Source organism: Musca domestica, unplaced genomic scaffold (genome assembly GCF_030504385.1).
Source record: "Musca domestica strain aabys unplaced genomic scaffold, Musca_domestica.polishedcontigs.V.1.1 8, whole genome shotgun sequence".
NCBI classification, from domain to species: Eukaryota; Metazoa; Arthropoda; class Insecta; order Diptera; family Muscidae; genus Musca; species Musca domestica.
Genome location: NW_026712409.1, coordinates 10,097,702 through 10,109,700, shown reverse-complemented (window position 1 = coordinate 10,109,700; position 11,999 = coordinate 10,097,702).

Here is an 11,999-nt window from a genome sequence, read left to right as displayed (position 1 = left end):
TATCGAAAACAAACAGACAAAATATACATATATGTTTTTCTTTTAATGTTTTTTATTATCACTATTATTTTTATTATTATTAGATATATATCTTTTTTGTATGTATTTAACCTTATTGTAGTAGAAGTCCTTAAATTAAAATAATAATAATCAAAACAAAACTAAAATTTAAAACCAAAAATCAAATTATACAAATTAATAAAATTTAATAAAAAACAAAATAAAGAAAAAAAATCAAAAGAATACCATCCCCACTTATCATATCTCTATCTCTAGCTAACGTGTAACGAAAAAATCGGGAAATTATGCCAAAATTCCAATACCAATTATTATACATAGAGCAAATATACATATATACACACATCATTTGTTATTAAAAACGGTGTAAACATGTAAAAGTGATTTCGATAAATTTCGATAACAAAAAATGTCCAATTTTTAGCAATCTAAACAAAATATAACATTTGGTCGGCTTCAAAACTGCAAGAATGTAAAAGATTTTACTACGATAATCGATTTTCCCTCTATGATATCGAAAACGGTGGTCAACTAGTACATTCTTGCAGGTTATAGAACAGGGCCATTATTGTCGATAAATAAAACATTATTTCATTTCGATAAATTTCGATTAAACAATAAAAGATAAATTCGACTTTTTCTTAAAAATATTTTGTATTTATATATGAAACAAACATTCTAATATTTCGTCTGTTCCAGAATTGAAAAAATTTTTAAACTTTTACTACGATAACCGATTTGTCCTTTATGACATCGAAAAAATTGCAGGCACTGAACGGAACATGTTTTTAAAAATATTAGGTTTTTAGGAAGTAGTCGACGTCAGACATTTTTCACAGAACAAATTTTTGAATTTATCATTTTTATATCCTCCACCATACATAGTATGGAGGGTATACACGGTTCGTTATTCCGTTTGTAACTCATCGAAATAAAAATTTTAGACATAACAGGGGTTCACAAGGCAACAAAGTCTAACACCATAATTTTTATTTTTTTTTTTTTTAAATTTTATTGAATGAAAGCAAAAAATGTCGGAAATATCATCAAATTTTAGAATAAGTTTAGATTTGTTTGAATTGGTCACCTTTGCCGTCGACAGTAAATTTTTTAAGTTACCATTTATGGAGGACTTTTTAAGAAGTAATTGCAAATATTCCACGATGTTTTTAAAGACCCTTAGCTGTAGATTTTTTTAAGTTCTTGATTTTTTTTCAAAAACCTAGATATTTTTTAATTCTAGACTTTTTTATTTCTTGACTTTTTCAAGCCGCTGATTCTTTAAGACATTAAGGACTTTGGATTTTTAGCCTTGGATTTTTTATGACTTTATTCAGATTTGAATTTTCAAGAACTTTTTCGGATCTTTTGCTAGTCCTGAATTATTGACATTTCTTGGGGTGTCTACGGTCATGGATTTTTAAGTTACTTTTTAGATTATTATACCAAAAATGTGTTGGGCGCCATCAAACCAATAATCTCAGATCATTAAAATATTTTTTTCTTTCTTCTCTTTTAATATTTTTTCTTTATTTTTCTCCTCTTTTCCAGCACCCGCAGTTCCGAGATCGAACACTATATCATGAATTCGTTGGGCATTGTCTTGGTGGCGATAGGCATTATTGTCTCTGTTGCCGTTCGTCGTTCAAATGCTCCAGCCACTGCCAAAGTTTATGTAACCGAACGAATTTAAGTTCGATGAAGAGAGACAACAACTGCAACAACCACAGCAGAAGCAGCAAAGAAAACCGAAAGAAAAGACATGAACTACCCCACCACCACTACCCTACTAAATGAAACTATTCCTTCCTGACCGCCCGACCCTTTCAACTTTTTTATTCCTTCCCCCAAAAATATGAAAAATAAAAAAACCAAAACTTATTCAACAACATCCCAAATATGTCAATGTCATAACTTTTTTATCGAAAACAAACAGACAAAATATACATATATGTTTTTCTTTTAATGTTTTTTATTATCACTATTATTTTTATTATTATTAGATATATATCTTTTTTGTATGTATTTAACCTTATTGTAGTAGAAGTCCTTAAATTAAAATAATAATAATCAAAACAAAACTAAAATTTAAAACCAAAAATCAAATTATACAAATTAATAAAATTTAATAAAAAACAAAATAAAGAAAAAAAATCAAAAGAATACCATCCCCACTTATCATATCTCTATCTCTAGCTAACGTGTAACGAAAAAATCGGGAAATTATGCCAAAATTCCAATACCAATTATTATACATAGAGCAAATATACATATATACACACATCATTTGTTATTAAAAACGGTGTAAACATGTAAAAGTGATTTCGATAAATTTCGATAACAAAAAATGTCCAATTTTTAGCAATCTAAACAAAATATAACATTTGGTCGGCTTCAAAACTGCAAGAATGTAAAAGATTTTACTACGATAATCGATTTTCCCTCTATGATATCGAAAACGGTGGTCAACTAGTACATTCTTGCAGGTTATAGAACAGGGCCATTATTGTCGATAAATAAAACATTATTTCATTTCGATAAATTTCGATTAAACAATAAAAGATAAATTCGACTTTTTCTTAAAAATATTTTGTATTTATATATGAAACAAACATTCTAATATTTCGTCTGTTCCAGAATTGAAAAAATTTTTAAACTTTTACTACGATAACCGATTTGTCCTTTATGACATCGAAAAAATTGCAGGCACTGAACGGAACATGTTTTTAAAAATATTAGGTTTTTAGGAAGTAGTCGACGTCAGACATTTTTCACAGAACAAATTTTTGAATTTATCATTTTTATATCCTCCACCATACATAGTATGGAGGGTATACACGGTTCGTTATTCCGTTTGTAACTCATCGAAATAAAAATTTTAGACATAACAGGGGTTCACAAGGCAACAAAGTCTAACACCATAATTTTTATTTTTTTTTTTTTTAAATTTTATTGAATGAAAGCAAAAAATGTCGGAAATATCATCAAATTTTAGAATAAGTTTAGATTTGTTTGAATTGGTCACCTTTGCCGTCGACAGTAAATTTTTTAAGTTACCATTTATGGAGGACTTTTTAAGAAGTAATTGCAAATATTCCACGATGTTTTTAAAGACCCTTAGCTGTAGATTTTTTTAAGTTCTTGATTTTTTTTCAAAAACCTAGATATTTTTTTAATTCTAGACTTTTTTATTTCTTGACTTTTTCAAGCCGCTGATTCTTTAAGACATTAAGGACTTTGGATTTTTAGCCTTGGATTTTTTATGACTTTATTCAGATTTGAATTTTCAAGAACTTTTTCGGATCTTTTGCTAGTCCTGAATTATTGACATTTCTTGGGGTGTCTACGGTCATGGATTTTTAAGTTACTTTTTAGATTATTATACCAAAAATGTGTTGGGCGCCATCAAACCAATAATCTCAGATCATTAAAATATTTTTTTCTTTCTTCTCTTTTAATATTTTTTCTTTATTTTTCTCCTCTTTTCCAGCACCCGCAGTTCCGAGATCGAACACTATATCATGAATTCGTTGGGCATTGTCTTGGTGGCGATAGGCATTATTGTCTCTGTTGCCGTTCGTCGTTCAAATGCTCCAGCCACTGCCAAAGTTTATGTAACCGAACGAATTTAAGTTCGATGAAGAGAGACAACAACTGCAACAACCACAGCAGAAGCAGCAAAGAAAACCGAAAGAAAAGACATGAACTACCCCACCACCACTACCCTACTAAATGAAACTATTCCTTCCTGACCGCCCGACCCTTTCAACTTTTTTATTCCTTCCCCCAAAAATATGAAAAATAAAAAAACCAAAACTTATTCAACAACATCCCAAATATGTCAATGTCATAACTTTTTTATCGAAAACAAACAGACAAAATATACATATATGTTTTTCTTTTAATGTTTTTTATTATCACTATTATTTTTATTATTATTAGATATATATCTTTTTTGTATGTATTTAACCTTATTGTAGTAGAAGTCCTTAAATTAAAATAATAATAATCAAAACAAAACTAAAATTTAAAACCAAAAATCAAATTATACAAATTAATAAAATTTAATAAAAAACAAAATAAAGAAAAAAAATCAAAAGAATACCATCCCCACTTATCATATCTCTATCTCTAGCTAACGTGTAACGAAAAAATCGGGAAATTATGCCAAAATTCCAATACCAATTATTATACATAGAGCAAATATACATATATACACACATCATTTGTTATTAAAAACGGTGTAAACATGTAAAAGTGATTTCGATAAATTTCGATAACAAAAAATGTCCAATTTTTAGCAATCTAAACAAAATATAACATTTGGTCGGCTTCAAAACTGCAAGAATGTAAAAGATTTTACTACGATAATCGATTTTCCCTCTATGATATCGAAAACGGTGGTCAACTAGTACATTCTTGCAGGTTATAGAACAGGGCCATTATTGTCGATAAATAAAACATTATTTCATTTCGATAAATTTCGATTAAACAATAAAAGATAAATTCGACTTTTTCTTAAAAATATTTTGTATTTATATATGAAACAAACATTCTAATATTTCGTCTGTTCCAGAATTGAAAAAATTTTTAAACTTTTACTACGATAACCGATTTGTCCTTTATGACATCGAAAAAATTGCAGGCACTGAACGGAACATGTTTTTAAAAATATTAGGTTTTTAGGAAGTAGTCGACGTCAGACATTTTTCACAGAACAAATTTTTGAATTTATCATTTTTATATCCTCCACCATACATAGTATGGAGGGTATACACGGTTCGTTATTCCGTTTGTAACTCATCGAAATAAAAATTTTAGACATAACAGGGGTTCACAAGGCAACAAAGTCTAACACCATAATTTTTATTTTTTTTTTTTTTAAATTTTATTGAATGAAAGCAAAAAATGTCGGAAATATCATCAAATTTTAGAATAAGTTTAGATTTGTTTGAATTGGTCACCTTTGGCACGAATTATGGCCTTCAAACGGCCAATGAAACCGTCGCACGCTGCCCAAACGTTGCTCTGGTGTATTTTGGCCCATTCCCGCGGTATTTTGGCCCATGAAAAAGGCACGAGATCACTGTACAATTAATGTGAATATGCTCTGCGTCAATACTCAAAAATTACTTAACAACAACAGGGTGAGATAAAAAACTTCAACAAAGTCAAATGTCATAATTACTATTTTTTTAATTTAATTGAATGAAAGCAAAAAATGTCGAAAATAGCATCAAATTTTAGATTTGTTCGAATTTGTCACATTTGGCACGAATTATGGCCTTCAAACGACCAATGAAACCGTTACACGCTGCCGAATGTTGCTATGCTGTATTTTGGCCCATTCCCTGCGAAGCTCTTGCTTGAGGTGACCGACACTTTGGTATTTTTAGTGCCAACCTTGCTTTCCAAAATACTCCAGACACAATAGTACAACGTATTGGTATCTGGAGATTTTGATGGCCATTGTGCGCTGGAAATGAAGCGAGGAACCTCATTTTGTAACCATTCTTGACCGGCGCATGCTGAGTGCGATGGTGCTGAGTCCTGTTGGAATGTCCAAGGTCTACGGCCAAAATATTTGCGTGCCCTCCAGAATATTTTCGCGATAATATTCGACATTTATTCTGATACCACGGTCGATTAATACGAGCGGAGAGCGACCATCGGCTGTACTGGCGGCTCACGCCATCACCATGACCGGCGCTTGACCAACCGAAGGTGCACATTTTCCGCTGAACTCTGGCAGTTCACCACTTTCGGTCAAGCCAAATTTGTCAATAAAATTGTCTAAAAATCCACAAAAGGAGTTCCTTCTGAGTACTTTACCCCCTGGAATTGCATAGTCTATATAGGTTCACGATATCGTATATGCCCCATATAGCTGTACCTTCCTATATTCGGTATTTTTATGATTTTAGCAACATTTTCCTATGGAATTGTCTAAAACTCCATACTAGAAGTTCTTTCTAAGCACTTTACCCTCTGAAAGAGAAATGTCTATATAGGTCCACGATATCGTATAGCCCACATACAACGGTACCCCCGACATTTTATATTTTGACGATTTTAGGGACATTATTCACCGAAATTGTTTGAAATTTCGTATTTGAAGTTTCTAATAGGTACTACAACCTGTGACAGAAAATTTTCTATGCAGGTCCAGGTCTTCGAATAGGCCCCATATATCAGTACCTCCAAATATTCGGTATTTTGACGATTTTTCCACCGAAATGGTTTGAAATTTCGTATTTGAAGTACAACAGTATGTGACAGAAAACTGTTTATGCAGGTCCAGGTCGTCGTATAGCCCCGATATAACGGAAACTCCCAATATTCGGTATTTCGATAATTTTAGCTACATTATTCATTGGATTTTTTTCAAGTTTCGTATTTGACTATGTAATGTAATGACAAAAGTTGCCTATGCAGGTCCACGTCTTCGTATAAACTCCAAAATTTTTAAGATTATTACAGAATTTTTACCGGATTTTATTGTCTTGAAAATTTCCAAATTCGTTGCAAATGACGGAGGGAGTCAACGTTCCGCCCAACTGAACTCATTGCTTTTTTACCTGATTATATGTGCGTAATTCCAAAATGCATTTTTCGATAAATTTCGATAAAATCAGGTTTAAGGAAAATTAAATAATTCTGAGAATGTTTGTAGTGGGTTAAGTACATGTGGTCTGTTCCAGAACCTGCAAGAATCTACTAGTTTTGCAAATTTCTCCGATATCATAAAGGGAAAATCAATTATGGTAGTAAAACATTTTACATTCTTGCAGTTCTAGAACAGACCAATGTTCTCATTGGCAAGTGTAAAAAATATTACAAAGCTATTATTGCATTGTCACTGAATTGTATTTATCGAAAATTATCGAAATGCTTATTTTGTTATTATGCATTGTCATTACGACAAATTCATACATAATCATTACCTAAGAGATTTTCTCATCATTATTAGGTGAGTATTACGCACGATAAGTGTCAATTTTCTCCAATGTTACTTATCGAAATAATTTGTTTACATAGTTGAACACTCATTTGATGACAAAATCTAAATCGAAATTTCTCTCTACATCAATCATCATAGGATATATCATTAAATCCTCATCCACTTTACTAAAATCACTTTTTCCATAAATCTCTAGAACTAAAGAAATGTATGTAGTGCAGTATACGTAATCTAACTTCTAAATGTATTGATTAACACCAAAAAACAAAGTTTTTCTAATAACTGTCTATAAATGTAAATTTGTTTGTTATATAAAAGGCGTTTCTGACTGGGTAAAGTCGTCGGCTGCACTCTTCGCAGGAAAACAAAGGAGTTTTAGGTTGACGTAGTTCGATTTTAGCCATACACTCCTCTGTTCTTTTCCAAAGAAGCCAGCCGATGACTTCAGCCAGTCAAAAAGAAAACGTTTTATGTATTCTCATTTTATTTCTACATATTGCTTTACAAAATTTATTTGATGTTGAAAAAAGTGGGTAAATTTCGATAAATTACAAAAATCGGGAAAGCAAAATGTCGCAAAATTTCTATAAATCCTCAAATACATATCATTTTCAAATTTTTTTTTTGTTGTTTTATCAACAATTTCCTTATAAATTATGAAAAATATCTGCTACTTGCAGTAATATTACATTTATTGAAATAAAAGTTTATTGTGAGGTTTAGTAGCGTCTAAACGTTCATATTTTTGTGTTTGCCTTGATTTTCTATTGACAATTTCACTGAATTATTATTAAAAACGTAAAAATTTTCATTTCGATAAATTTCGATAATTATTTTTAATGAATTAATTTTCAAAACTGGTATTAAATTTCAGTTAATTCCACTGTTTACGAGAAATTACCTATAAAAAATTACGTTATTTCATCTCGAAATGGAATTTATTGGTATTAATCGCAGGAAATTAAAAATTTCGATAAATTCCGATATTTTTTTACTGGCTTTAATCATCAAAAATTGTATTAAATTGAAGTAAAGGCCAATGTTTACGTGAAATTACCTATAAAAATTTTACATTGTTTCATCTCAAAATGAAAATAATCGGTATTTATCGAATCAATAACAGCCTTAAACATTTTTATACATCCGTTTTAGTAAAGAAGTCATTCATTTAGTTAGTCAACATAATTTTCTGAACACATCTCTACTGAATTGTGTCTTAAAAGACAGAAATTGGATTTCGATAAATAGCGATAAATTCGACATTGTTGTTAATTTTTACAATTCTTGTTGAATTTTTGTAAAATCGGATAGTTAAATACAAACAATAATCACAAACGATAAAAAAAATACAAAAAAGACTAGCAAAACTATACGATTCCACTAAAGTATCTGACTTATCGACATTAATCGAAATGGAAAATTAGGTGCTTACAATGTTCTATGCATCAATTTATGATAATTCATCATCACCTTTGCCTATTTTCAGCTGACTCTTACTGAAAAATCCAGAAATTTATTTCGATAACTTCCGATAATTTTTTATTAATAGTAATTACTAAAAATTGTATTAAATTAAGGTGAATTCCTACGTTTACGAGAAATTATCTATAAAAATGTAGATTATTTCATCTATCGGTATTTATCGAATTGATCATCTCCTTAAAAATTTCAATAAATTCCGATAATTTTTTTGCTGGTTTTTACTGGATCATCAATATTATATTACATTGAAGTAAATGTCAATGTTTACGTGACACTAGCTATAAAAATTGTAAATTTTTTCATCTCAAAATGGAATTTATCGGTATTTATCGAATTAATAATCGCTTGAAACATGTGTTATAGATCGGTTTTAGCAAAAACGGCATTCATTTGGTTGATCACCGTAATTTTCTGTATAAATCTTTACTTAATTGTGTCTTCAAAGACAGAAATTGGATTTCGATTAATAACGATAAATTCGACAATGCTGTTAATTATTACAATTCGTGTTGAATTTGAGTGAAATCGGATAGTTAAATACAAAAAAAATTATCACACACAACTATACGATTCCACTAAAATATGTGATTTATCGACATTAATCGAAATGGTGTTTACGAAAATTCAGGTGTTTACAAAGAACATTGCCCCAATTTACGATAAATCTACAAAAATATATTTTTTTATTTTGAAATTCATTAATGAAATCTAACTGATACCAAAATTTGATATTGCCAAAGGAATATTTCCAAACAATGTGCAATTTATCGAAAAGTGTTGCCACATGTTTTTTTAATATTTAAATTGATATTTCACTCTACCCTTATTTTAAAAAAATGCAATCAACACCAACTTCAAGCAATAACTCTAGCAACTACGAATGTTTCCTTAAATCAATGTTTTGTTATTCGGTCTGTTTCAGAACTGCATGAATGTAAAAGTTTTAACTACGATAACCGATTTTCTGTTTATGAAATCAAAAAAAAAAAAATGCAAAAATAGTAAATTCTTGCAGGATCTGGAACAGACCATATATTTGTTATTTTTTTTGTTAATTAACTATTTTTTTTCCAATATTTGTTTATGTACAACAAACAACAACACCAATAATAACAACAATATACAATACAGAATATATATATCTAAATATAAATATATTTGCTATAAGAAATTTAAAATGAGTATCAAAAATCAGCAGAAGTAAGAATCAAATCAAACGAACAAACGAAAGCAACCAAAACAATTCCAATTTCATACATAATTATATACAACTAATAATAATAATTAATAAATAAAAAAATATTTATTTAAAAAATAACTAAAAAAAATATTGTAATATTATTTTATTGTGTTCATTGAATAAAGTAAAATTTACATATTGGAGTTGTGTTTTGAATATTTACCTTATTTCGGCTCTTGTTTCAAATAAAAGAGCAAGATACTGCTTTACAGCGACATCTGAGTTACGCAATTTACGAAAATACGTCATTTATTTGATATATAATTACAGAATTGACAATAATAATTACGCATCTTACAAAAACAGGTTCGGTGTAAATATGGCTTAGTAAAAATAGGTAAAAAAAAGAAAATATAAGTAAAAAAGCAGTAAGTTCGGCCGGGCCGGACTTTGAACACCCACCACCATTTGGAACGAATTTTCCAGAAAATAAAATCCGTTAAAAATTCTGTTAAATTCTTAGAAATACCAAATGTAGCCATTATATTGAGGTCTATACGAAGACGTGGACCTGCATAGGCAAATTTTGCCTTAAGCCATTAAAATATTCAAATACGAAACTTGAAAAAATACGGTGGTTAATGTAGCTAAAATCATCAAAATACCGAATATAGGGAGGTACCGTTATATCGGAGCTATACAAAGACCTGGACCTGCATAGACAATTTTCTGTCACAGGCTGCAGTACCTATTAGGAACTTCAAATACGAAATTTCAAACGATTTTGGTGAATATTGTACCTAAAATCGTCAAAATACCGAATATAGGGAGGTACTCATATGGGTCTATACGACAATTTTCTGTCACAGACTGTAGTTCTCATTACGAACTCTAAATACAAAATTTGAAACAACTTCACTGAATAATGCCACTGAAATCGTAAAAATATTGAATATCGTGGAGTACCGTTGTATGTGGGCTATACCTTATCGTGGACCTATATAGACATTTCACTTCCAGTGGGTAAAGTACTCAGATGGAACATCTTTTGTGGATTTTCAGAAAATTTCATTGAAAAATTTGACTACAATCATCAAAATATCGAATATTGGGGGATATCGTGGACCTATATAGCGCATCTTCGAATTTGACCTACCTGCAGACAAAAGACTGATCTGAGCAAAATGTTAGCTTCCTATCTTTATTTGTTTAGACTCTAGAGTGATTACAGCAGATGGACAGACGGACGGACGGACAAGGCTAAATCGTTGTTGTCATGTCTAAATTATTATTTCGATTTGTTATGTCTAAATTATTATTTCGGAATGACGAACTCAATATACCTTCCATACTATGTATGGTAGAAGAATACAGGTAAATGCATTAACGCTTAGGAACACAGATATGTCAAAAAATTTTAAATGTTATTTCAAATATAAGAAGATTTTTATATGTTTTTTTTTACAACGTCATTCGGAAGTTATTATAATTCGCGTTTTTTTTTAAATTTTACAAATTTAAATAATTTTTCATTCAACATTTTCAGTTCCAAAATTGGTTTCACAGTTCATTGTCCCAGCAGCTGTGTCGATGAGTCTACCTATATTCTTCTATGTATGGCGGGGGGTATAAAAAGATTATGTCAACAGATGACGCTATTACATATCCGTGACACTAACCATGGCTTCTAGCAGTTACCCAATCTGGCATCACTATTAAAATTAAAACAAAATTATACAGTCAAAAAAGAATATTTTAACAAAAATGATACATCCTGACCAATTGTTTTTCTTTTTTGAAGAATTATAACTTTTTGAGATCTTTTGTTACATTACACCCCTTATTTCATTCCATGGGATTCCATGTTGGCATGTTTTTAGATTTTCTTTAATCTTTTACAATACCATTTCTTGTAGTTGCGTTCACATCACCCAGTTATTTGTGAAAACAGGGTAATTCATAGAAAGACTATTGAAAGTTTGTTTAATATCACAGAGCGCCATCTACCAATACATAGTAGACACTTACTTGTATAAATACATGTATGCCGGCTTGTATTATTTAGGAAAACCATAAGGATTTTGTAAACATAATGTTTTATGTTTTATAAAAGGGATTATTTCAATTGTTGTGCTCCATGAGAACACCTATTGGACTTCTTTCAAAAGATATATAGGTTTTCAATTGCAAAAAATTATGAAATTACTTCTTTCTTTTGAAGCCCTATATGAATTTGATGTTCTAAAAGAACAAACGATCTTTTCTATGAAAAACAAACGGATATTTTGTCATTCAAAGAAAACTTGTTGGTGCCTCATAGGAAGCCCTACTGATATTCTTTTAAAAGAAGTCTTCGAT